This window comes from Sus scrofa, chromosome 2 (assembly GCF_054392235.1).
Source record: "Sus scrofa isolate SSC_HxYL_T2T_F1_AM1 chromosome 2, Sscrofa_HxYL_maternal_Yorkshire_Landrace_v2.0, whole genome shotgun sequence".
Lineage (NCBI taxonomy): Eukaryota > Metazoa > Chordata > Mammalia > Artiodactyla > Suidae > Sus > Sus scrofa.
The window spans coordinates 72,567,164-72,589,260 of NC_139384.1; the positions used below are offsets into that span (position 1 = coordinate 72,567,164).

Here is a 22,097-nt window from a genome sequence, read left to right on the forward strand (position 1 = left end):
GGAGAATTTCATGTTATCATTAAGGGATTTTTGACTGTGTTCTGAGATGCCTACATATCTAGCTACTGAACTGAAGTGAAAGTAATAGTTTAATTCAGGGACAAGAAAACTTTTACAGTGAAGGGCCAAGTAATAAGTATTTTAAGCTTTTTATACAACTACCTAAATCTGTTGTAGCATGAAAGTAACTGTAGAAAATATACACGCAAATGGGAATGGGTCTATTCCAATAAAACAATTAAAAAAACATAAAAAAGTATCAAAATGTTTGTTTACCATAGGTTCCATTTGAAGTTAGCCTTTATATAGCTGTTTTTAATGGATTGACTTTGGCTTCCCAGAAATTCATATGATGAAGTCTTAACCTTCAGATCTTTAGAATTTGTCCTTACTTGGAAATAGGTTTGCTATGGATATAATTAGTCAAGTTAGGACAAGGTCTCTAGTGGAGAAGATTATTCCTTTAATTAATATGACAGGCATCCTTATAAAAGGAGGAAATTTGGATGTTGTTACACACAGACACAAACACACAGGGATGACAACTTATGTAGATAAATTCAGAGATCAGGGTGATGCTTCTACTTGTTAAGGATGGCCAGAGATGATCAGCAAACTAAAAGAAGCTAGATACGGAACAGATTTTCCCTCACAACCCATAGAAGGAACCAATCCTGCTGATGCCTTGATTTCCAAATTCTATAATCTAGAGGTGTGAGACAAAAAATGTCTGCTATTTAAGCCATGTGTTTTGTGGTACTTTGTCATATCTGCCCTATAAAAATAATCAAGACAAAATATGAGCAAAATCAAGACAAAGTTAGATATAGTAATTCCTGGAGTAGGAGAGAATAAACTGATATTTGGAGACATCAAAGATCCATGGAAAATGCCTACTAAATGGTCTGAGGCTGGCTACTTATGAGAACCCTGCAACATCCCCATCACTGAGAGATGCTACTCTGCCGAGGAGTCTAATCAGGGTCCCCTTCATGCCCCTGTTCCTCAGACTGTAGATGAAAGGGTTCAGCATGGGGGTGATCATGGTGTACATCACCGAGGCCACCAGACTTGTCCTAGAGGATGAAGTCGCTGTCGAACTGAGGTAGACCCCAAGGCCTGTGTCATAGAACAAGGAAACAACTGAGAGGTGAGACCCACAGGTGGAAAAGGCTTTGTGCTTGCCCCTGGATGATGAAATTCTCGGGATGGAGGAGAAAATATGAGAATAAGAAAAGAGGATCCCAGAGAGAGGAAAAACACCTAGGACAACAACTACAAAATATACCACTCTGGTAATGATGAGAGTACTGGAACAGGCAAGCTTCAGGACTTGAGGAAGATCTAAAAAAAAGTGTGGGATATCCATGTTCATGCAGAAGGACAGCCTCAAAACAGTCAAGGTCTCAAGAAGGGAGCCCATGACACTGAGAAACCAGGATCCCAGAGCCAGCATCCCACATACCTTGGGATTCATGATGACTGTATAGTACAGGGAGTGACAGATGGCTACAAAGTGGTCATAGGCCATCATGATCAGGATTAAATTGTCCAGGCAGCCAAACACCAAGAAAAAAAATATCTGGCTGAGGCAGCCTGCATAGGTGATAACTTGGCTCTGTGTCTGTATATTTGTCAGCATTTTGGGATGGTAGTGGAGGTGAAACAGAGGTCAGCAAAGGACAGGTTGGAGAGGAAGAAGTACATTGGCATGTGGAGGTGAGAGTCTGAGATAATGGCCAAGATAATGAGCATGTTTCCAGTGAATGTGTTCAGGTACATGGACAGAAGCAACCCAAAGAGGAAAGGCTGCATATCTGGCTCTTCTGTGAATCCCAGGAGGATAAAGTATCTTGTTTGGTTTCTCATTTCCATGTAGCTGCTGCATTTGTCTAGAATGAGGTAAAAAAAATAAAACTCCAGCTTTCACTCCAAATAAGACTTCACCAGAATGACAGAAACATCCTTAATCCAAATCCAGGGAATTCATTAAGTCATTCATGTGAGCTAATGATTTTATCTCTTTGATGACAAATTGTGGTTACCATTGGTACCTAGAAAATCTTTTTCTAAGTTCAGTGATTCTCTCTGAATAAAAAAAAATATTTGGTATAAGTAAGGAAAGCAAAGATTATTGATTGGACCATAATTTGGAAAATTATAAGTGAGAAAATGTTCTATGTAGATAATGTGACTATAAAAATGATCTATTTCTCTGATAAAAATTATGATTTAATCTGTAAAGACAATTTTAATCTACATATAGTTAATTGTTAAGAATTTATCTTAATTATAAAGATTAATACATTAGCTTAGAAAAAGCCTCAAGATATAAAAGGTTCATAAAAGAAAATATAAAATGGGTAATAACTGAGAAAATATTCTTTCTACTACTTATCTATGATGGGTGCTCCTTTTAATGCTACAATTAAACACTTTTTTAAAATATTAAGTATGCAAATTTCCATCATGTGCAAAGAAAAATAAAACCTCAAATACCTATATGAGAAGGTAGTTTACCTGTTCTTTTGGACTGGAAAAATCAAATCAGCATACCTATCCTTTATCATTAGATAGATATTTACAGAAATCCAAAGGAAAATGGCTTATAACAACATACACCAAAATGTGGACAGGCATCATCTTTGAGTGTTAACATGAATTTTGAATTTTGATTCATTTTTTCCCACTATATATTTCAAAAAGTCTAAATGGGCACACATGTAGTCTATCATCAAGAAACAAACCTTTAAAATTTGAAGATATGATTAATTAAAGTTCTACAAGACATAACTAGTTAAAACAGAAAATTGAGCTATTCAGAGTTAAAGAATGAAAAATAAGGATGGGGAGTTTGGGGTTGGTAGATGCAAACTATTATATTGAGAATGGATAAGCAAGGAAGTCCTACTGTACAGCACAAGGAACTATATCCAATCTGTTGGGATAGACCATGCTGGAAAATAGAATGAGAAAAAGATTGTGTATACATGTATGACTGGGCACTATGCTGTACAGCAGAATTTGACACAACACTGTAAATCAACTATATTGTAACAAAAATAAATGATAAAAAATAAAATATTTATAACAGAAATAAATTTAAGAGCTAATTCTATGGCAAAGTCAAATAGACAAAATCATGTTTAATGGAAGAACTAAAAAAAAAGAACAGATGGCTAAAATTAGGAAAGATAAAAATGAAAAATATATATACATGAAAATACTTTGCAAGATAATTTTTCCAACACCATGTTAAAAACCTGAAAATCTCTAAGAAGTGAATTTATTAAAGTATTGGTTGATTTAGCATAGAGGACTACAGATCAATAATTAAGGAAGGAATTAAATAAGTATGAAAACTTACTTCCAAAAGTGCCATAGTGGAAACATTAGAAGTGGCAGGAACATTAGAAGACCTTTTTAAGTATTACAGAAGAAAGAAAAGTCTGCCATCACTAATATTTATTTATTAACATCCCGGAAATTCTAACCCATGCAATAGTAGGAGGAAAAGAAATATGAGTTCTAAATTCCATTGTTTGAAAATGATAGATTGGTTGCAGATAATGAATTGTCAGCTGAAAATCTCGTCACTGAATGTGATTTTAGTAAGACAATTAATATAAAACAAATGTATAAAAAACATTAGTCATCTAAAAGTGACATTCAGTGGCATATAGTATATTCATTATGTTTCTATATAGTTCCAAGATGTTTTTCTCACTGTGGGAATTCCCTGTACTATCTTTTTAACTTTATTGTAAATCTCAAATTATTCAAAAATGAAAATTACCCAAAAAAGTGTGTGCAAGAGAAAAGAACAGTAATGTTCAAAAGCACAGTTAAATCTCTTAGAAAACAGATCACGATCACTTCAAATATTAACAAAAACAGAAATTTCCTGGGACAGGGACTGGAAACCTGCCAATACACAGTAAATGACCAATAAATTTGCTAAATAAGCTTAAATAATTGAGACATGCATGTTCAAGCACTTGAGCTATGTTTAACATGTTGTAGTTATCACTATTTTTTTAAAAATTAGGTACAATTGACATATACCATTATATTAGTTCCAGGTGTGTGTCATAATGATTTGATCTTTGCATATATTACAAAGTTATCACAACCATTAATGTAGTTAACAACTGTTTATATGCATAATTACCACATTAATTCTTCTAATGAGGACTTATTTTTTTTTTTTTTTGGTTTTTTTGTCTTTGTTGTTGTTGCTATTTCTTGGGCCGCTCCCGCAGCATATGGAGGTTCCCAGGCTAGGGGTCGAATCGGAGCTGTAGCCACCGGCCTACGCCAGAGCCACAGCGATGCGGGATCCAAGCCGCGTCTGCAACCTACACCACAGCTCACGGCAACGCCGGATCATTAACCCACTGAGCAAGGGCAGGGATCGAACCCGCAACCTCATGGTTCCTAGTCGGATTCGTTAACCACTGCGCCACAACAGGAACTCCCTAATGAGGACTTTTAAATCTAGCCTTTCAGCAGCTTCCATATATGCTCTCCAGAATGATTAAATATAGTCACCATGATTGACATTATATCACCATAACTTATTCATTTTATCCGTGGAAATTTGTATCTTTTGACCCCCTTAACTCACTTCCACCATCAATACTGGCAGTGACCGAACATCATTCCTTCTTTTTTTTTTTTTTTTGATTTAAAGAATGAATATGTGTTTACAGTAATGCAGTGATAATGATTAATAGGTATAGATGCTTATTAGCTATTAAAATAAATTAAATATTTTAAAATACATGATCTACTTTAATTTAATCCTAATATTAATGCTATGAAATGGACACTACCATTATCCCCTTTTTTAAAAAGTTGAAACGGAGATACAGAATCATTAAGTAACATATCAGAAGATGGATGAATGAACTTGTAAGTGATAACTATTTGGAATCCCAGGGAACATTTCTTGTTTGGATGAATAAGATTTGATAGGTAAAGGAATCAGAAGCATCTTTTTTTAGAGGAGAATAGAGGCAACTGCATGGCTCCTGAAGAATGACCACGCTGTCTGGATACTGGATAAGAACCTTGAGAGATGTTGGGATCTGAGAGGTCAGTTTCCATTAGGAAGATGACAGCTCCTCAGAGTGGGTTTCAGAAGAGAGAGGAAGGAAGCTGAGAGAAGAGTGATTGACAGAGACTCAGGAATTGAATTGCGTAGAATGCTTTAATAAATAGAATCTCCTCATCACATTATCCCCATCTCTGCCATTAGAATTAATGCTCTGAGAGCTCTGCCTGCCACCATACCTGTTTCCCACAACAGTACTCTAATGTTATCACTGGGCCTCTAGTTTTCTGGGGCTTTCTTCCCTGGGTGATGGATGTTCAACTCAGCTCAAGGAAAGTAAGGGAAGGTGGCACCAGGCATCGATTCTCTGAAATGGCAGAGTTGAACTCCTTTCTTCCCGGAATATTGGAGCTGTAGACTGGAGGTGTAAGGGACATAGTTACTGTTTCTGTGGCTTCAGAGGTTGAAGTTTATTAGATGCTCATGAAATTAATTGTTCCAGTGTTGTTCTATTCTCCAAGAAATTTGGTTCCCATGAGGGAGGGAGCAAAATAGAAAGGAGATTCTTTTCTGCTGCTTTTGTACCCATGGGAGCATCTTGGATATGAAATATGTGCATCCCCTCCCCAGGCCCCTTAGTCATGAGGTTAACTATCAAAATGTGGTAACACATTTTTCAGGACCTTGTGAAAGTCCAACTGGACTTGGAGTTGTCATCAGGGATCCGGGACACACCCAACTCCCCCCAAAAAACCTATTTCCAGTGATGTCTATTCATACTCATGAAAGTGCAATCTCCATAAATTTCCAGGCATGCAGTGAGAGAAATATGGTGAGAGGTGGATGGCTGGCTGTACAATCAGGGCTCTGCAGGTACCTACAGCATTACAGTGTCAAAACATGTCCATAGGGTAGTCCTCAGTATTCTAGTTTAGAGGAAAAATCCATCCTTATTAATTCATAAGAGACTGATTTTAAAGTAATATCCCACATTATTAAAGCATTGTCATAAAATAAGAACAGGCAAGCCCTTAGGGTGACTGTATTGTTTATGGCTGCACCCATGGCTTATGGAAATTCCCAGGCCAGGAATTGAATCTGAGCCCTGATACTGAGCCAGAGTTCTAACCCACACCTCCAAAGCAACTTCTTAAACTGCAGTAGGAGTCTTAACCCACTGCACCACAGCAGGAACTCCACAGTGACTATTTTGAGTGACCACTTTCAGCCTGAACAGTCAAATCTATAGGATGAGACATTTTCCACTGAAAGAGCATCTATTGTGGCATCCACAAGGTTCATATTATTACCTCAAGTGTTGCACTACCATTTAATCAACATTTTATTCCTGGATTACCTTAATTCTCCCCTCATAACAGCATTCCTGTATCACACTCCCCTCCATACTGCCATTCCTGTATCAGTTTCTACCAAAGCATGCTCCAAAGAAACAGCCCGTGAAATTCACATTGAGTCCAAAATAAAAAGGAAAATTATTGAGGATGATACTGAATCCAGCATATATGACTTATATTGTTTTAACTGAAATATGGTTGACACATATTATGTTACTTTCACATGTACAGCATAGTGATTTATTTGAATACACTGAAAAATGATGATCATGATAAATCTAGTAATACCGGTCCCCAAGAAGTTATTACATATTATATCCCTGTGGCTTTTATATAACTAGAGATTTTTACCTTTTAATCCCCTTCTCCTATTTTGCTCCCCATCCCACCCATCTAGGAACCTCCCATTTGTTTTCTCTATCTATGATTCTGTTTTCATTTTCTTTTGCTTCCTTATGTGTTTTGATTGTTAGATTCCACATATGAGGACAACATATGGTATTTGTCTTTCTCTGTCTTGGAATGATACCCCTAGAGTCATCCAACTTTTGCAAGTGGAAATAGTTCATATTTTATATGGCTGAGTTATATTCCATTAAAAATATATACCACATCTTTATCCATTTCTCTAGCCATGAACATTTAGGTTGCTTCCATAGCTTAGCTATGTAAATAATGTTCAGTGGACACTGAAGTGCATATATCCTTTCAAAGTAACATTTTATTTTCAAGTATATACTCAGAAATGAAATTGCTATATCATATGGTGGTTCTATTTTCAGCTTTTGAGAGGCTTCTATACTATTTTCCATAGCAGAGGCACCTAGTTAAATTCACTCAAAAATGTACAAATATTCTCTTTTCTCTACATTCTCTTTAGCATTTTTTATCTGTTGTCATTGTGATGATAACCATTCTGACAGGTGTCAGGAGGTATCTCAATGTGGTTTTGGTATCCATTTCCTGGATGATTAGCAGTGTTGAGCATCTTTTCATATTTTTGTTGGAAAACTGTATTTTTTTCTTTTTTGGAAAATGTATATTCAGGTTTTCTGCCCATTTATAAAACAGATTGCTTGTCTTTTTGATTTGAATATAATGAGCATTTTCTATATATTGAATATTAATGCCTTAGCAAATATATCATTTGCAAATATCTCCATCCATTCAGTAGGTTGCCCTAGCCTGGGAACCTCCATATGCTGCAGCAGCGGCTCAGAAAAAGGCAAAACATCAAAAAAAAAAAAAAAAAAGAATTGTTTAGGCGATGTTTTGTGTGTGAAATTCTTATTAGAAAGGGTTTGAAATATAATAGAAGATAGAAAGGGGAGATAGAATTTATTAACATGTAAATAGTATTTTATAAAATTCACCCAGGAAATATTCTATTTATTTATATATTTATTTCTAAAAGCTTGCTTTTTTTTTTTTTTTTTTTTTTTTTTTTTTTTTTGTCTTTCTGTCTTTTCTAGGGCCGCACCCATGGCATATGGAGGTTCCCAGGCTGGGATCTAATTGGAGCTGTAGCCACCCACCTACACCAGAGCACCAGCAATGCAGATCTGAGCCTTGTCTGTGACCTATACCACAGCTCAGGGCAACGCCTGATCCTTAACCCATTGAGCAAGGCCAGGGATCAAACCTGGAAACTCATGGTACCTAGTCAGATTCATTAATCACTGAGCCATGATGGGAAAACATCACCCAGGAAATATTTTAAATGGAAAAAATGGGGTGTTCCTATTGTGGTGCAGTGGAAACAAATGACTAGGATCCATGAGGTTGCGGGTTTGATCCCTGGCCTTGCTCAGTGGGTTAAGGATCTGGCGTTGCCCTGAGCTGTGGTATAGGTCACAGACTTGGCTTGGACCGGGCATTGCTGTGGCTGTGGTGTAGGCCAGCAGCTGTAGCTCCTATTAGACCCATAGCCTGGGAACATCCATATGCCGTGGGTATGGCCCTAAAAAGACAAAAAAAAAGAAAAAAAGAAAAAATGGGAACATGTTTATATAATTCCAGGTGTAATATACCAGTGGCAATTAACTGATGCTGCAGAAGAGAAGAGATTTTCCGAAACTCTATCCTTGAGTAGATGAGGGGAATTTGTCGTGGGCCCATATGGAGATTTTGTCTTTCACTGTCTTTCAAGTTTTACTACACAGTAGCTAAGCGTTTTACTAGCTTCAGAGATTTATCAATTCTATTTATTTATTCATTACTTGCATAAACTAGTTTAGATGTATTCATGAGAGAAGAATTGATTGCACTTTCCTTCTATGTCAGATTTTTATTCCTAGGGAAAGGAGATATAAAATTAATAAAAGACGAATTCCTGGACATTAAGAAAAATTACTTCTTCGGAGTTCCTGTTGTGGCGCAGTGGTTAACGAATCCGACTAGGAACCATGAGGTTGCGGGCTCGGTCCCTGCCCTTGCTCAGTGGGTTAATGATCCAGCGTTGCCATGAGCTGTGGTGTAGGTTGCAGACGTGGCTTGGATCCCACGTTGCTGTGGCTCTGGCGTAGGTCAGTAGCTACAGCTCCGATTAGACCCCTAGCCTGGGAACCTCCATATGCCGTGGGAGCGGCCCAAAGAAATAGAAAAAAGACAAAAAGAAAAATTACTTCCGCGATTATTAAGAAACAGATCAATTTTGTTTGATTTAGCTTTTCATAAAATTTTTTTTTGTTTTATTTTATTTTATTTTTTTAATAATTTTTTTTTTATTTTCCCACTGTACAGCAAGGGGGTCAAGTTATCCTTACATGTATACATTACAATTATATTTTTCCCCCACCTTTTCTTCTGTTGCAACATGAGAATCTAGACATAGTTCTCAATGCTACTCAGCAGGATCTCCTTGTAAATCTATTCTAAGTTGTGTCTGATAAGCCCAAGCTCCCGATCCCTCCCACTCCCTCCCCCTCCCATCAGGCAGCCACAAGTCTCTTCTCCAAGTCCATGATTTTCTTTTCTGAGGAGATGTTCATTTGTGCTGGATATTAGATTCCAGTTATAAGTGATATCATATGGTATTTGTCTTTGTCTTTCTGGCTCATTTCACTCAGTATGAGAGTCTCTAGTTCCATCCATGTTGCTGCAAATGGCATTATGTCATTCTTTCTTATGGCTGAGTCATATTCCATTGTGTATATATACCACCTCTTCCGAATCCAATCATCTGTTGATGGACATTTAGGTTGTTTCCATGTCTTAGCTATTGTGAATAGTGAGTGCTGCAATGAACATGTGGGTGCATGTGTCTCTTTTAAGTAGAGTTCTGTCCAGATAGAAGCCCAAGAGTGGGATTGCGGGGTCATGTGGAAGTTCTATGTATAGATTTCTAAGGTATCTCCAAAATGTTCTCCATAGTGGCTGTACCAGTTTACATTCCCACCAACAGTGCAGGAGGCTTCCCTTTTCTCCACAGCCCCACCAGCACTTGTTACTTGTGGATTTATTAATGATGGCCATTCTGACTGGTGTGAGGTGGTATCTCATGGTAGTTTTGATTTGCATTTCTCCTATAATCAGCGATGTTGAGCATTTTTTTCATGTGTTTGCTAGCCATCTGTATATCTTCTTTGGAGAGATGTCTGTTCAGGTCTTTTGCCCATTTTCCCATTGATTGATTGGCTTTTTTGCTGTTGAGTTGTATAAGTTGCTTATACATTCTAGAGATTATAACCTTGTCCATTGCATCATTTGACACTATTTTCTTCCATTCTGTAAGTTGTCTTTTTGTTTTCTTTTGGGTTTCCTTTGCTGTGCAAAAGCTTTTCAGTTTGATGAGGTCCCATGGGTTTATTTTTGCTCTAAATTCTATTGCTTTGGGAGACTGACCTGAGAAAATATTCATGATGTTGATGTCAGAGAGTGTTTTGCCTATGTTTTCTTCTAGGAGTTTGATGGTGTCCTGTTGTATATTTAAGTCTTTCATCCATTTGGAGTTTATTTTTGTGCATGGTGTGAGGGTGTGTTCTAGTTTCATTGCTTTGCATGCAGCTGTCCAGGTTTCCCAGCAATGCCTGCTGAGTAGACTTTCTCTTTCCCATTTTATGTTCTTGCCTCCCTTGTCAAAGATTAACTGAGCATAGGTGTCAGGGTTTCTTTCTGGGTTCTCTATTCTGTTCCATTGGTCTGTCTATCTGTCTGTTTTGGTACCAGTACCACACTGTCTTGATGACTGGCCTTTGTAATATTTCTCGAAGTCTGGGAAAGTTATGCCTCCTGCTTGGTTTTTGTTCCTCAGAATTGCTTTGGAATTCTGGGTCTTTTGTGGTTCCATATAAATGTTTGGATTGTTTGTTCTAGTTCTGTGAAAAATGTCATGGGTAATTTGACAGGGATTGCATTGAATCTGTAGATTGCTTTGGGTAGTATGGCCATCTTTACAATATTGATTTTCCCAATCCAGGAACATGGAATATCTTTCCATCTTCTTTGATTTCTTTGATTAAAGTTTTATAGTTCTCGACATAGAGGTCCTTTACCTCCTTGGTCAGGTGTATTCCGAGGTATTTGATTTTGTGAGGTGCAATTTTAAAAGGTATCGTATTTTTGTATTCCTTTTCTAATATTTCATTGCTGGTATACAGAAATGCAACTGACTTCTGAATGTTAATCTTCTATCCTTTTACTTTGCTGAATTTATTAATCAGTTCAAGGAGTTTTGGGGTTGAGTCCTTAGGGTTTTCTAGGTATAGTATCATGTCATCTGCATACAGTGACAGTTTGATCTCTTCTCTTCCTATATGGATGCCTTTTATTTCTTTTGTTTGTCCAGTTGCTGTGACTAGGACTTCCAAAACTATGTTGAAGAGCAGTTGAAGAAGCAGGGCATCCCTGTCTTGTTCCAGATTTGAGTGAGAAGGCTTTCAGTTTTTCCCCATTGAGGATTATATTTGCTGTGGGTTTATCATAAATGGCTTTGATTATGTTCAGGAATATTCCCTCTATACCCACTTTGGCGAGGGTCTTGATCATGAATGGATGTTGGACTTTGTCAAATGCTTTTTCTGTGTCAATTAAGATGATCATATGATTTTTGACTTTTCTTTTGTGAATGTGGTGTATGATGTTGATTGATTTGCATATGTTGAACCATCCTTGTGAACCTGGGATGAACCCTACCGGGTCATGGTGTATAATTTTTTTGATATGTTGTTGGATTCAGTTGGCTAAGATTTTGTTGAGAATTTTTGCATCTATATTCATCAATGCTATTGGCCGATAGTTTTCTTTTTTGGTGGTATCTCTGTCTGGTTTTGGAGTTAGGGTGATGGTGGCATCATAGAATGTCTTTGGGAGTATTCCTTCTTCTTCAACCTTTTGAAAGAGTTTAAGGAGGATGGGCAGAAATTCCCCTTTATATGTTTGATAGGATTCACCTGTGAGGCCATCTGGTCCTCAACTTTTATTTGTAGGGAGTGATTTTATGACATCTTCAATTTCATTTCTAGTGATGGGTCTATTCACTTGGTCTGTTTCTTCTCGATTCAGTTTTGGCAGGCTGTAAGAGTCTAGAAAATTGTCCATTTCTTCCATATTGTCAGATTTGTTGCCGTATAGTTGTTCATAGTATTCCCTTATGGTTTTTTGTACTTCTGCCGTATCCATTGTGATTTCTCCTTTTTCATTTCTAATTTTGGTTATTTGGGTTCTTTCTCTCCTCTTTTTAGTGAGTCTGGCTAGGGGTTTGCCAATTTTGTTTACCTTTTCAAAAAACCAGCTCTTGGTTTTATTAATTTTCTCTATTGTTTTTTGCATCTCTATTTTATTGATTTCTTCTTTGATCTTTATAATTTCCTTCCTTCTGCTGACTTTAGGCCTTTTGTGTTCTTTTTCTAGTTCGTTTAGGTGGAGGGTTAAGTTGTCAACTTGGGATCTTTCTTCTTTTTTGAGAAAGGCCTGTATTGCTATAAATGTCCCTCTGAGCACTGCTTTCGCAGCATCCCATAGATTTTGAGAGGTTGTGTCTTCATTATCTTTTGTTTCAAGGTAGTTTTTAATTTCCTTCTTGATTTCCTCATTGACCCATTGGTTTTTGAGTAGCATGTTGTTTAGTCTCCATGTAGGATGTTTTTTCTCTTTCCTTTTCCCATGGTTGGTTTCTAATTTCATGGCATTGTGGTCAGAGAAGATACTTGAGATAATTTCTATGCTCCTAAATTTATTGAGATTTGCTTTGTGTCCCAATATGTGGTGGCTTCTTGAGAATGTTCCATGAGCATTTGAGAAGAATGTGTATTCTGCTTTTTTTGGATGTAGTGTCCTGAAGATATCAATTAAGTCTAACTTTTCTATTGTTTCCTTCAGGATCTCTGTTGCCTTATTGGTTTTCTGTCTAGAGGATCTGTCCATTGATGTGAGGGGCATATTGAGCTCTCCCACTATGATTGTATTCTCATCAATATCTCCCTTTATGTCTGTTAATATTTGTTGTATGTATCTGGGTGCTCCTATATTTGGGGCATATATGTTGACGATAGTAACATCCTCTCCTTGGATGGATCCCTTGATCATTAAGTAGTGTCCTTCTTTGTCTTCCTTTATGTCTTTTGTTTTAAAGTCTATTTTGTCTGATATGAGTGTTGCGACTCCTGCTTTTCTGTCATGTCTATTGGTGTGAAATATTTTTCCCCACCCTTTCACTTTCAATCTATATGTATCCTTTGTCCTAAGGTGAGTTTCTTGTAGGCAGCATATAGAAGGTTTTTGCCTTTTTATCCACTCAGCCACTCTGTGTCTTTTGATTGGGGTATTCAGTCCATTGTCATTTAAGGTGATAATTGATAGATGATTATTTATTGCCATTTGAACCTCGTGTTCCAGTTGATTCTATGGTTCTCCATTCTTCCTTTCTTTTTTTTTTTTTTTTTTTTTGGTTGGATGGTCACCTGTTATTATCTCCTTGAGTGTATTTTTTTTTTCATTTTTTGCGAATGCAATATTTGGTTTTGGCTTGTGGTTGCCCTGTTTTTTAAGTATGCTAACCCCTTCCCATAATTGTGTGTTTTAGCCTGATGGTCCTGTAGGTTCAAACACTTCATTATTATATTAAAATTAAGAAGAGAAACAGAAGTTCCCGTTGTGGGGCAGTGGTTAATGAATCTGACTAGGAACCATGAGGTTGCGGGTTCGGTCCCTGCCCTTGCTCAGTGGGTTAAAGATCCGGCATTGCCGTGAGCTGTGGTGTAGATTGCAGACACGGCTCGGATCCCGCATTGCTGTGGCTCTGGTGTAGGCTAGTGGCTACAGCTCCGATTCGACCCCTAGCCTGGGAACCTCCATATGCTGTGGGAGCAGCCCCAAAGAAATGGCAAAAAGACAAAAAATAAATAAATAAAATAAAAATAAAGAAGAGAAACATACAAACAAACAAAAAGGGTTATTTATTTCCTAACATCCCTTGCCCACATTTTATGGTTTTGATGACTCTTTTTTATTTTTTTCTTTTTAATTTTATTTTGTTTGAAACATGTTCATGATTAACTCTGTATGCTGGCTTATTTGAGTGACTGCTGATTGTGGTGTCCTCAGTCCTAGTTTCTCCTCTTCTTCTTTTTCTTTATTTTATTTTCTTTTTTTCTTCCCTTTCCTTCCTTTCTTTTTGGTTTAGAGAAGCCTTTTTAATATTTCTTTTAGCCTGGGATTTGTGTTGCTGTATTTTTTAAGGTTTTGTTTGTTGGAAAAAACTTTTATTTCCCCTTCTATTTTAAATGATATTCTTGCTGGATAGAGTATTCTAGGTTGCATATTTTTTTCCTTTTAGCACTTTAAATATCTCTTGCCATTCCCTCCTGGCCTGTAGTGTTTCTGTAGAGAAATCAGCGGATTATCTTATGGGGGTTCCCTTGTAGGTAACATTCTGCTTTTCTCTTGCTGCCTTTAGGATCCTCTCTTTATCACTAACTTTTGCCATTTTTATTATGATGTGTCTTGGTGTGGGTCTATTTGGGTTCAGTTTGTTTGGGGCCCTCTGTGCTTCCTGTACCTTGAACCCAGTATCCTTTAGATTTGGGAAGTTTCCAGTGATAATTTTGTCAAATATATTTTCCATCTCCTTATCTTTTTCTACTCCTTCTGGAATTCCTATTATGTGTAGATTGACCACTTTATATTATCCCATAGGTCTCTTATATTGCTTTCCTGTTTTTTGGTTTGGTTTTCTGTCTGCTGACATGATTGGGTGATTTCCATTATTCTATTTTCCGTATCACTGATTCGTTCTTCTGCATTATTCATTCTGGTTTTACTGCCCTTAGTTCAGTTGTGTCTCTGTAAATGAATGTTCTAGTTTTTCTTGGCTCCTCCTTATATTTTCTAGTTCCTTTCTGAGGGTATCTGCATCACTGTTCATATCTTCTCTTAATTCCTTCAGTATTTTCACTATTTCTCTTTTGAACTCCAGGTCTGTCTGACTGCAGAGATCTGTTTCATTGTTGACTGTTTTAGGTGAGTTCTCCTGTTGGTTTGACTGGGGGTGGTTTCTCAGCTTCTTCATCTTGCTTGTTGTTTTCTTTCTCCTGAGGGAGTTGTACTCTCCATGACCAGGCAGTGTTTGCCTTGTCACTGCCATGGAATGTTTCTTGAGGGCTGGCATTGTTGGTCAGTTTTTTGAGGCAGTGTGGCTTTTCTGGAGTGTTGATGGGTCTAACAGGGTCTTTTGAAGGAAAGGAAGACTTCCTGAGGGCAGACAGGACTGGGAGGTCCACACCATGATGGTAGCAGATTTCACTTGGTCATGCAGAGCTTGCTCTGGTGTTTTTAGGCTGTGGGGTTCTTGCAGGGGGTTGGCAGTGTTGGGCAGCTGTTCCTCAGGAGTGCAGCACCCCCTTGGGGCTGGAGCAGCTATCTGGGTCACTGAGAACCTAAGAGGCTCTTCCCTAGGGTAGCCCAACTCAGAAGGACAGCCTGAGAATGTAGGCAGATCTTTTCACAGTCTTTCCAAGCTTTTTGTAGCTTTTATGGGCTGCAGGGGGTCCTGCAGAGAGCTGGCAGTCCTTTGCAGCTGTTCTGCAAGAGTGCGGCTCCCCCAGAGGGCTGGATAAGCTAGCAGGGCCACTGAAAACCCAAGAGGCTCTTCCCCAGAGCAGCCCAACTCAGAAAGACTGTTCGAGAATTAGACAGATGTTTTCATGGCCTGGCCATGCTTGTTGTAGCTTTTCTGGCCTGTGGGGTGTCCTGCCTGGAGCTAGCAGTCCTGTGCCATTTTTGTGTGGAAGTGCGGCTCCTCTCGATACCTGGAGCAGCTAGCTTGGCTGCTGCGAACCCAGGAGGCTCCTCCCCAGGGCAGCCTGACTCAGAAAGACCGTCCAAGAATTAGGCAGATCTTTTCATGGCTCAGTCAGGCTTGTTGCAGCTTTTCTGGGCTGCAGGGCGTCCTGCCTGGAGCTGGCAGTCCTATGCAGCTCATTCACAACAGCTTGGCTCCCCCTGAGGGCTTGGGCAGCTAGCTGTGCTGCTGTGAACCCAAGAGTCTTTTCCCCAGGGCAGGCCAACTCGAAAAGACTGTCCAAGAATTAGGCAGATATTTTCACAGCCTGGCTAGGCTTGTTCTAGCTTTTCTGGGCTGCAGGCCTTTTCTAGGGGGCTGGTGGTGTTTGGTGCTGCTCCGTGTAGCCCCTCCAAAGGGCAAGCAGACCTGTGCAGGGACAGCCCCTGCAGTGGTAGACTTCAGGAAATTCTTGAGGCCATCCCTCCCTGATGGCAGGCAGCCCCAGGTCCAGCAAGAGCGTAGGGGGTGGCAAGGGTGGGGGGAAGGGATGCACTGGGAAGCACAGCTTTCTGCTAGCTAGTGGGCCAGTAAGCTTGCTGTGGCATGGGGAGTATTCTATGGGGACCCACCCCTTCTTCTCTCCCCTCCCCAGCATGGGCGCAGACCAGGCTCTTCTCCCAGGTTCCCTCTGATGTGGCTTTCCACTTCCCTGCCCCTAGAGTATTGCTCTCTTCCCCGGAGACAGCTTTGCTTTCTAGTCTCCCAGGCAGTCTCTGCCCCGTCAAACTTGACTGACTGGTTTCTAGACCTCCCAAGCAGTCTCTGCTCCACCCCCCCCCCCAGCCCTTTCTCAGGGACTAACCTCCAGAGCTGAGGTCTCGGTGCCCAGCCCCTACCCAGGCATCTCAATTTTTGGTGACTGTGCACATAGTTTAGACAGTCCATTCAGTTCTCGATCTGCTTTTCAGAACTCCAACTTACTGCTACACTCTTCTCTGCATCTGGAGTTTCCTCCAGATTGTTTGATCTTTCCCCCGAGTAGGTGACTTTCCAGGGTGCAGGATCCTTTTCTCCTCCACAGTTCCCTTTCGGGAGCGCCCTTCCAACTTGGATTCACCTTCTCTCACTCTCCTCTTTTCTCGTTTTACCTAGTAATGTCACGAACTTCTTGTCATTATTGGAGTTTAGGTTCTTCTGCCAGTGATTGGTTGCTGTTCTGTGTGAGTCATTTATCCTGTAGATGTGTTTTTTTTGTTGTTGTGTTTGTGGGAGAGGATGATCGTGTCCCCCTACTCTTCCACCATCTTGTCTCCTCTCCCTATTTATGTCTTTTATGTCTTAGACTGTAGATGAAGGCATTTGACATGGATGCGATCATGGTGTACATCACGGAGGCTGTTGCACTTGAGCAGGAGCTGTGGGTAGTAGCAGAGCTGAGGTACATGCCTAGGCTATAATAAAATAAGGAGACAACCGAGAGGTGAGATGCATAGGTGAGAAAAGCTATATACTTCTTCCGAGCTTATGACATTCCGCACATGGAGGAAACTATCTTAGAGTAAGAGTGAATAATACCAGCGAGGGCACTATTGCCCAGCAGTGTTGCTGAAAAATATATACCCAACTCATTAAAAAAATTGTCAAAACAGGCAAGTTGGATCATCTGCTTGAGTTCACAGAAATAGTGGGAGATTTCCAAGTCATTGCAGAAAGACAGCTGCAATACCAGTAAACTTTGCATCAAGGGATGCAGGACACTGATGTTCTAGTACACAAAGCCGGAGGTTCATAATGCTTCTGTGTACATGTACATATATGTGTGTGAGCATGGTTATTTAAAAGAGAAAAGTATGAAAATACACATACACATATACACAGTCACCTTTTGTGTAGTAACAAATGTATGATTAATATCTTCTGCATTATATTTAAGGTCAAGTCTTATTCTAAGGCCATATTGTGTAAATCTTTTTATTCATATTTTCTTTCTGTGTAGTTTCCACTTGGAGACTTCTATTTTATCTTTTTTTTTTTTTTTTTTTTTTTTTTTTTGCCAGTGTCAGTTATAGGCATGGTAGACACCAATCTGAATAATGGAATAGAAACCTGAAGAACAGAAAAACACTCATAAACATCAATAACAGCCAGTATACTAAGTTCTGGAATATCAGGAAGAGCAGTTAAGGTGGTGATCTATAAAGGAATGGCATTCATGAAATAAAAACAGTGGTCTCAGTTTTTTATTTTTCTGTTACAAGCTGACATAAATATCTGTGACTACCAAGAGTGCTTTTTCCATAGGGATGGTACAAATTTAAGACTTTTTATTAGTCAAACAAAGGAAAAAATACTCAACATTATATTTTCACTTGAAAAGACATTATTCAGAGTTCCTGTTGTGGCATAGTGGTCAACGAATCCGACTAGGAACCATGAGGTTGTGGGTTTGAACCCTGGCCTGGCTCGGTGGGTTAAGGATCTGGTGTTGCCATGAGCTGTGGTGTAGGTCGCAGATGTGGCTTGGATCCAGCATTGCTGTGGCTCTGGTGTAGGCTGGCGGCTACAACTCCAATTAGACCCCTAGCCTGGGAACCTCCATATGCCATGGAAGCAGCCCTAGAAAAGGCACAAAGACAAAAAGACAAAAAAGAAAAAGAAAAGACATTATTCCTAAAAAATTCATATAGTCCCTTGAGATAAATGAAAATTTCCAAATGTTTTAGAGCCAAGCTTGCAAATAACATTGGGATAATGGGATAATAAGATAGTTACAAAGAGAAAACTCTTGAATATCAGACAGATCACAAAGCTTAATAAAAAATGAGTTACATAAATTATACAGAGAAGTTGAAATAAAAAGAATGGAAATGCCAGAAAAATATGGATGAAGTATGTTCTATGTCCATAATCTGATACAAACCATAATTTCTGGCTCTGAGGCTTTTATCACAGGCACTTCTTAAGCCCTAGGACTATCAGTCTTTATAAAAAAAGACAGACATCTTTTTATAGACATCATCCCAAAGAACATCTTCAGAGCCCTCTTTATATCTTTGTTCCTCAGACTAGAGATGAAGGGGCTCATCATGGGTGTGACCAAGGTATACATCACTGAGGCTTTTGCATTTGGATGGGAGCTGCGGGTAGCAGCAGAGTTAAGGTACACTTCTAGGCTTGTACAGTAAAATAAGGAGACAATTGTGAGGTGAGATGCACAGGTTGAAAATGCTTTATACCTCCCATAAGCTGATGAAAGTCCATATATGGAGGATACTATCTTAGAGTATGAGTAAATTATACCAGTGAGAGAACCAACACCCAGTAGGACAGCGGTGAAACACATCATCATGTTGTTATTGAGGAATGGGTCAGAACAGGCAAGTTGCACCATCTGATTGAGTTCACAGAAAAAGTGGGGAATTTGCAAGTCAGTACAGAAGGACAGTCGCAACCCCATTAAGCTTTGTAAAAAGGAATGCAGGACACTCATAATCCAGGATGTCAGAATCAGCAACACACAGAGTCAGGGGTTCATGATGACTGTGTAGAGCAGGGGGTGACAGATGGCCACAAAGCCATCATAGGCCATCACCATCAAAAGAATGATGTCCAATACTGCAAAGATTACAAAAAAATACATCTGGATGATGCACTCTTCACAGGTTATGACTTTGCTCTGTGTCTGGATGTTCCACAGCATCTTTGGGATGGTGGTGGAAGTGAAACAGATGTCTACAAAGGACAGGTTGGAGAGGAAGAAGTACATGGGTGTGTGGAGGTGGGAGTCTGAGCTGACACCTAGGATGATGAGCAGGTTGCCAAACACAGTGATGAGGTACATGGAGAGGAAAAATACAAAAATCAGGGGCTGCAATTCTTGTTCATCTGAAAATCCCATAAGAAGAAATTCTGAAATTCCTGTATCATTCCCTTGGTTCATGTGGTGGAGGTGACTGGGAAGAAGGAGAAAATCATATGACTAATTTTCACACAAATGGGTATTACTCAAAGTGTTGAAATGCTACAATTTATATTTGATCATCAAGAAATTAATATTTTATGTATGAATCTGGTCCCCTTTAGGGAATGTCTCATGCTTTCTGTAATTGGCAAACTTGTCCCACTCTTAGCTTTTTCCCCCACAATGATTAAAATATTTATTCACAGAATTTTTTTTCTCTTTATGGCCACACCTGTGGCATATGGAAACTCCCTGGCTAGGGGGTTGAATCATAGCTGCAGGTGTCAGCCCATGCCACAGCCACAACAACGACAGATCCAAGCCTCATTTGTGACCTACACTGCAACTTGTTGCAATGCTGGATCCTAACCCGCTGAGTGAGGCCAGGGATTGAATCCACATCCTCACAGACACTATGTTGGATTCTTAACCCACTGAGCCACAATAGAAACACCCATAATCACAGTTTTAATGAGAAATCCATGAACTTAAAAATGTAAATTGAATTGTGACAATACATCAGGTACTGTCTATGCAGGAAGTGTAGCTTGCAGAAAAACAGAAGCTCCTAAAATCCAGTTATGGAGAAAGAACATAAGTAACTTTTAAAAATGTATAGCATGTTAGATGATGACTAATATTATAATGAAAAAGGAGGGAGGTAGAAGGAAGAGAGAAAAGAGGGGGGCTAATTTTTTTTTCATGTTCTGGCAAGACTGCCAACAAGGTGATATTTGAACAGAGACCTCAAGGAAGAGAGAGCCAGTGGATGAGTATACCTGGGGGAGAATGTGCCTGGCAAGGGAACTGCCAGGGCAAACATTTGAGGAAGGTGCTTGTTTAAGATGTTCAAGTTCAAAAAAAAAGGAAGCCAGTCTGGTGAGGGAAGTGAGCAGGAGGGAGAGATGGTGTTGAACAATATTGAAGAATGTTGTGGCCTTCCTACTTCTGCTGAAACCTCAAGTCACAAGGAGTCCCTCATCTGCATATGTACCTCCAGCATTTGATGAAATTCAGTATAGGGGTTCCCACTATGGCTCAGTGGTTAACGAACCCGACTAGTAACCAAGAGGTTGTGGTTCAATCCCTGGCCTCACTCAGTGGGTTAAGGATCCGGTGTTGCCATGAGCTGTGGTGTGGGTCACAGACATGGCTCAGACCCTGCATTGCTGCGGCTGTGGGGTAGGGCCAGCAGCTACAGCTCTGATTCAACCCCTAGCCTGGGAACCTCCATATGCTGTGGGTGCAGCCCTAAAAAGACAAAAGATTTTTTTAAAAAAAGAAATTCAGTATTAAAAAACCCCCACAGTCATATGAAACAAAATTGAAGGAAAACCAAGTTCTAAAAGAAAAAAAAATTACACTTTCATTACATCAACATGGGTCACCAATTCAGTTCTAGATTACCAAAGACTCGGAAGTAAAAGTATATGACAGAAAATCTTTTAAAATGTGGGGAGGAAGCAATATCTAAATTGTAATTTCCTCTTACTTAGAGACATGTAGATTCAAATACTTATATGGAAGTTACATCTAGTCAAATGTAAAGAAGAGCACTTTCCAAATGGCGGCTGAATGTGATGCAGCTTTTAGAAATAGAAATGCTACATCCAATCACAAAGAACTGAAGAAATAACACTTAATAACAGATATGGAAAGTAGTTGGAAATATGTATAAAACATGACTTATTAGGGTTAGTATGCTAAAAAAACATTCATTTTGGTTTTGGTTAAAGCAAGGGTTCTCAGTAAAGAATGTTTAATAGTGACAGCACTATTTCTTCAGTTAAAGAAAATTAAAAAGCAATGAGAAGAAAAAAAATATGACTGCCTCAAATTTTACCACACAAATTTATAAAATCTTAGACATTCTGCCAAAATACTTGTATACATATATAAAATGACTGAATGGCAGATAGAAAATTTGAGAAAATTACAATTCTTTGTTTAAAATAATACAATTGAAAAGGGGAATAAGGAAGTTCCCACTGTGGCTCAGCAGTAAAGAGCCTAACTAGTACCCTTGAGGATGCAGGTTCAAGCTCTGGCCTTGCTCAGTGCGTTAAGGATCCAGCTTTGCTATGACCTGTGGTGTAGGTCACAGAGGCAGCTCAGATCTGGCATTGCTGTGGCTATGGTGTAGGCTGGAAGCCATAGCTCTGATTTGACCTCTAGCCAAGGAACTTCTACATGCCGCAGCCGTGGCCCTAAAAAGCAACAATAAGAACAAAAAAGAGGAATAAAAGCATGCCAAACTTACAGTGCAAAAACAAAGAAATTTAACAATTTTCAACACAGAAAGTAACTGGCTAACTAATATACACATATATCTAGCCTCACAAGCAATGAAATAATTGCAAAGTAAGCTCATTAGCCAACCCATTTTACACAATAAATAATTTTTTCATTTGAGTATAAAGAGGAGGATATACTGTGAAATGCATGTCCCATGAACTATTCTTGCAAGAAAATTTTTCCCAGCATTCCTTGGTCTAGACTTTACTC

General features: G+C 39.1%; 2 pseudogenes; both read right to left on the reverse strand.

The window, feature by feature from the left end:
* Positions 1 to 919: 919 nt before the first annotated feature.
* LOC100514756 (olfactory receptor 7C2-like) lies at positions 920 to 1,875 on the reverse strand (annotated as a pseudogene).
* A 16,864-nt stretch (positions 1,876 to 18,739) lies between these two features.
* Positions 18,740 to 19,571, reverse strand: LOC146405455 (olfactory receptor-like protein OLF4; annotated as a pseudogene).
* Between the last annotated feature and the right edge of the window lie 2,526 nt (positions 19,572 to 22,097).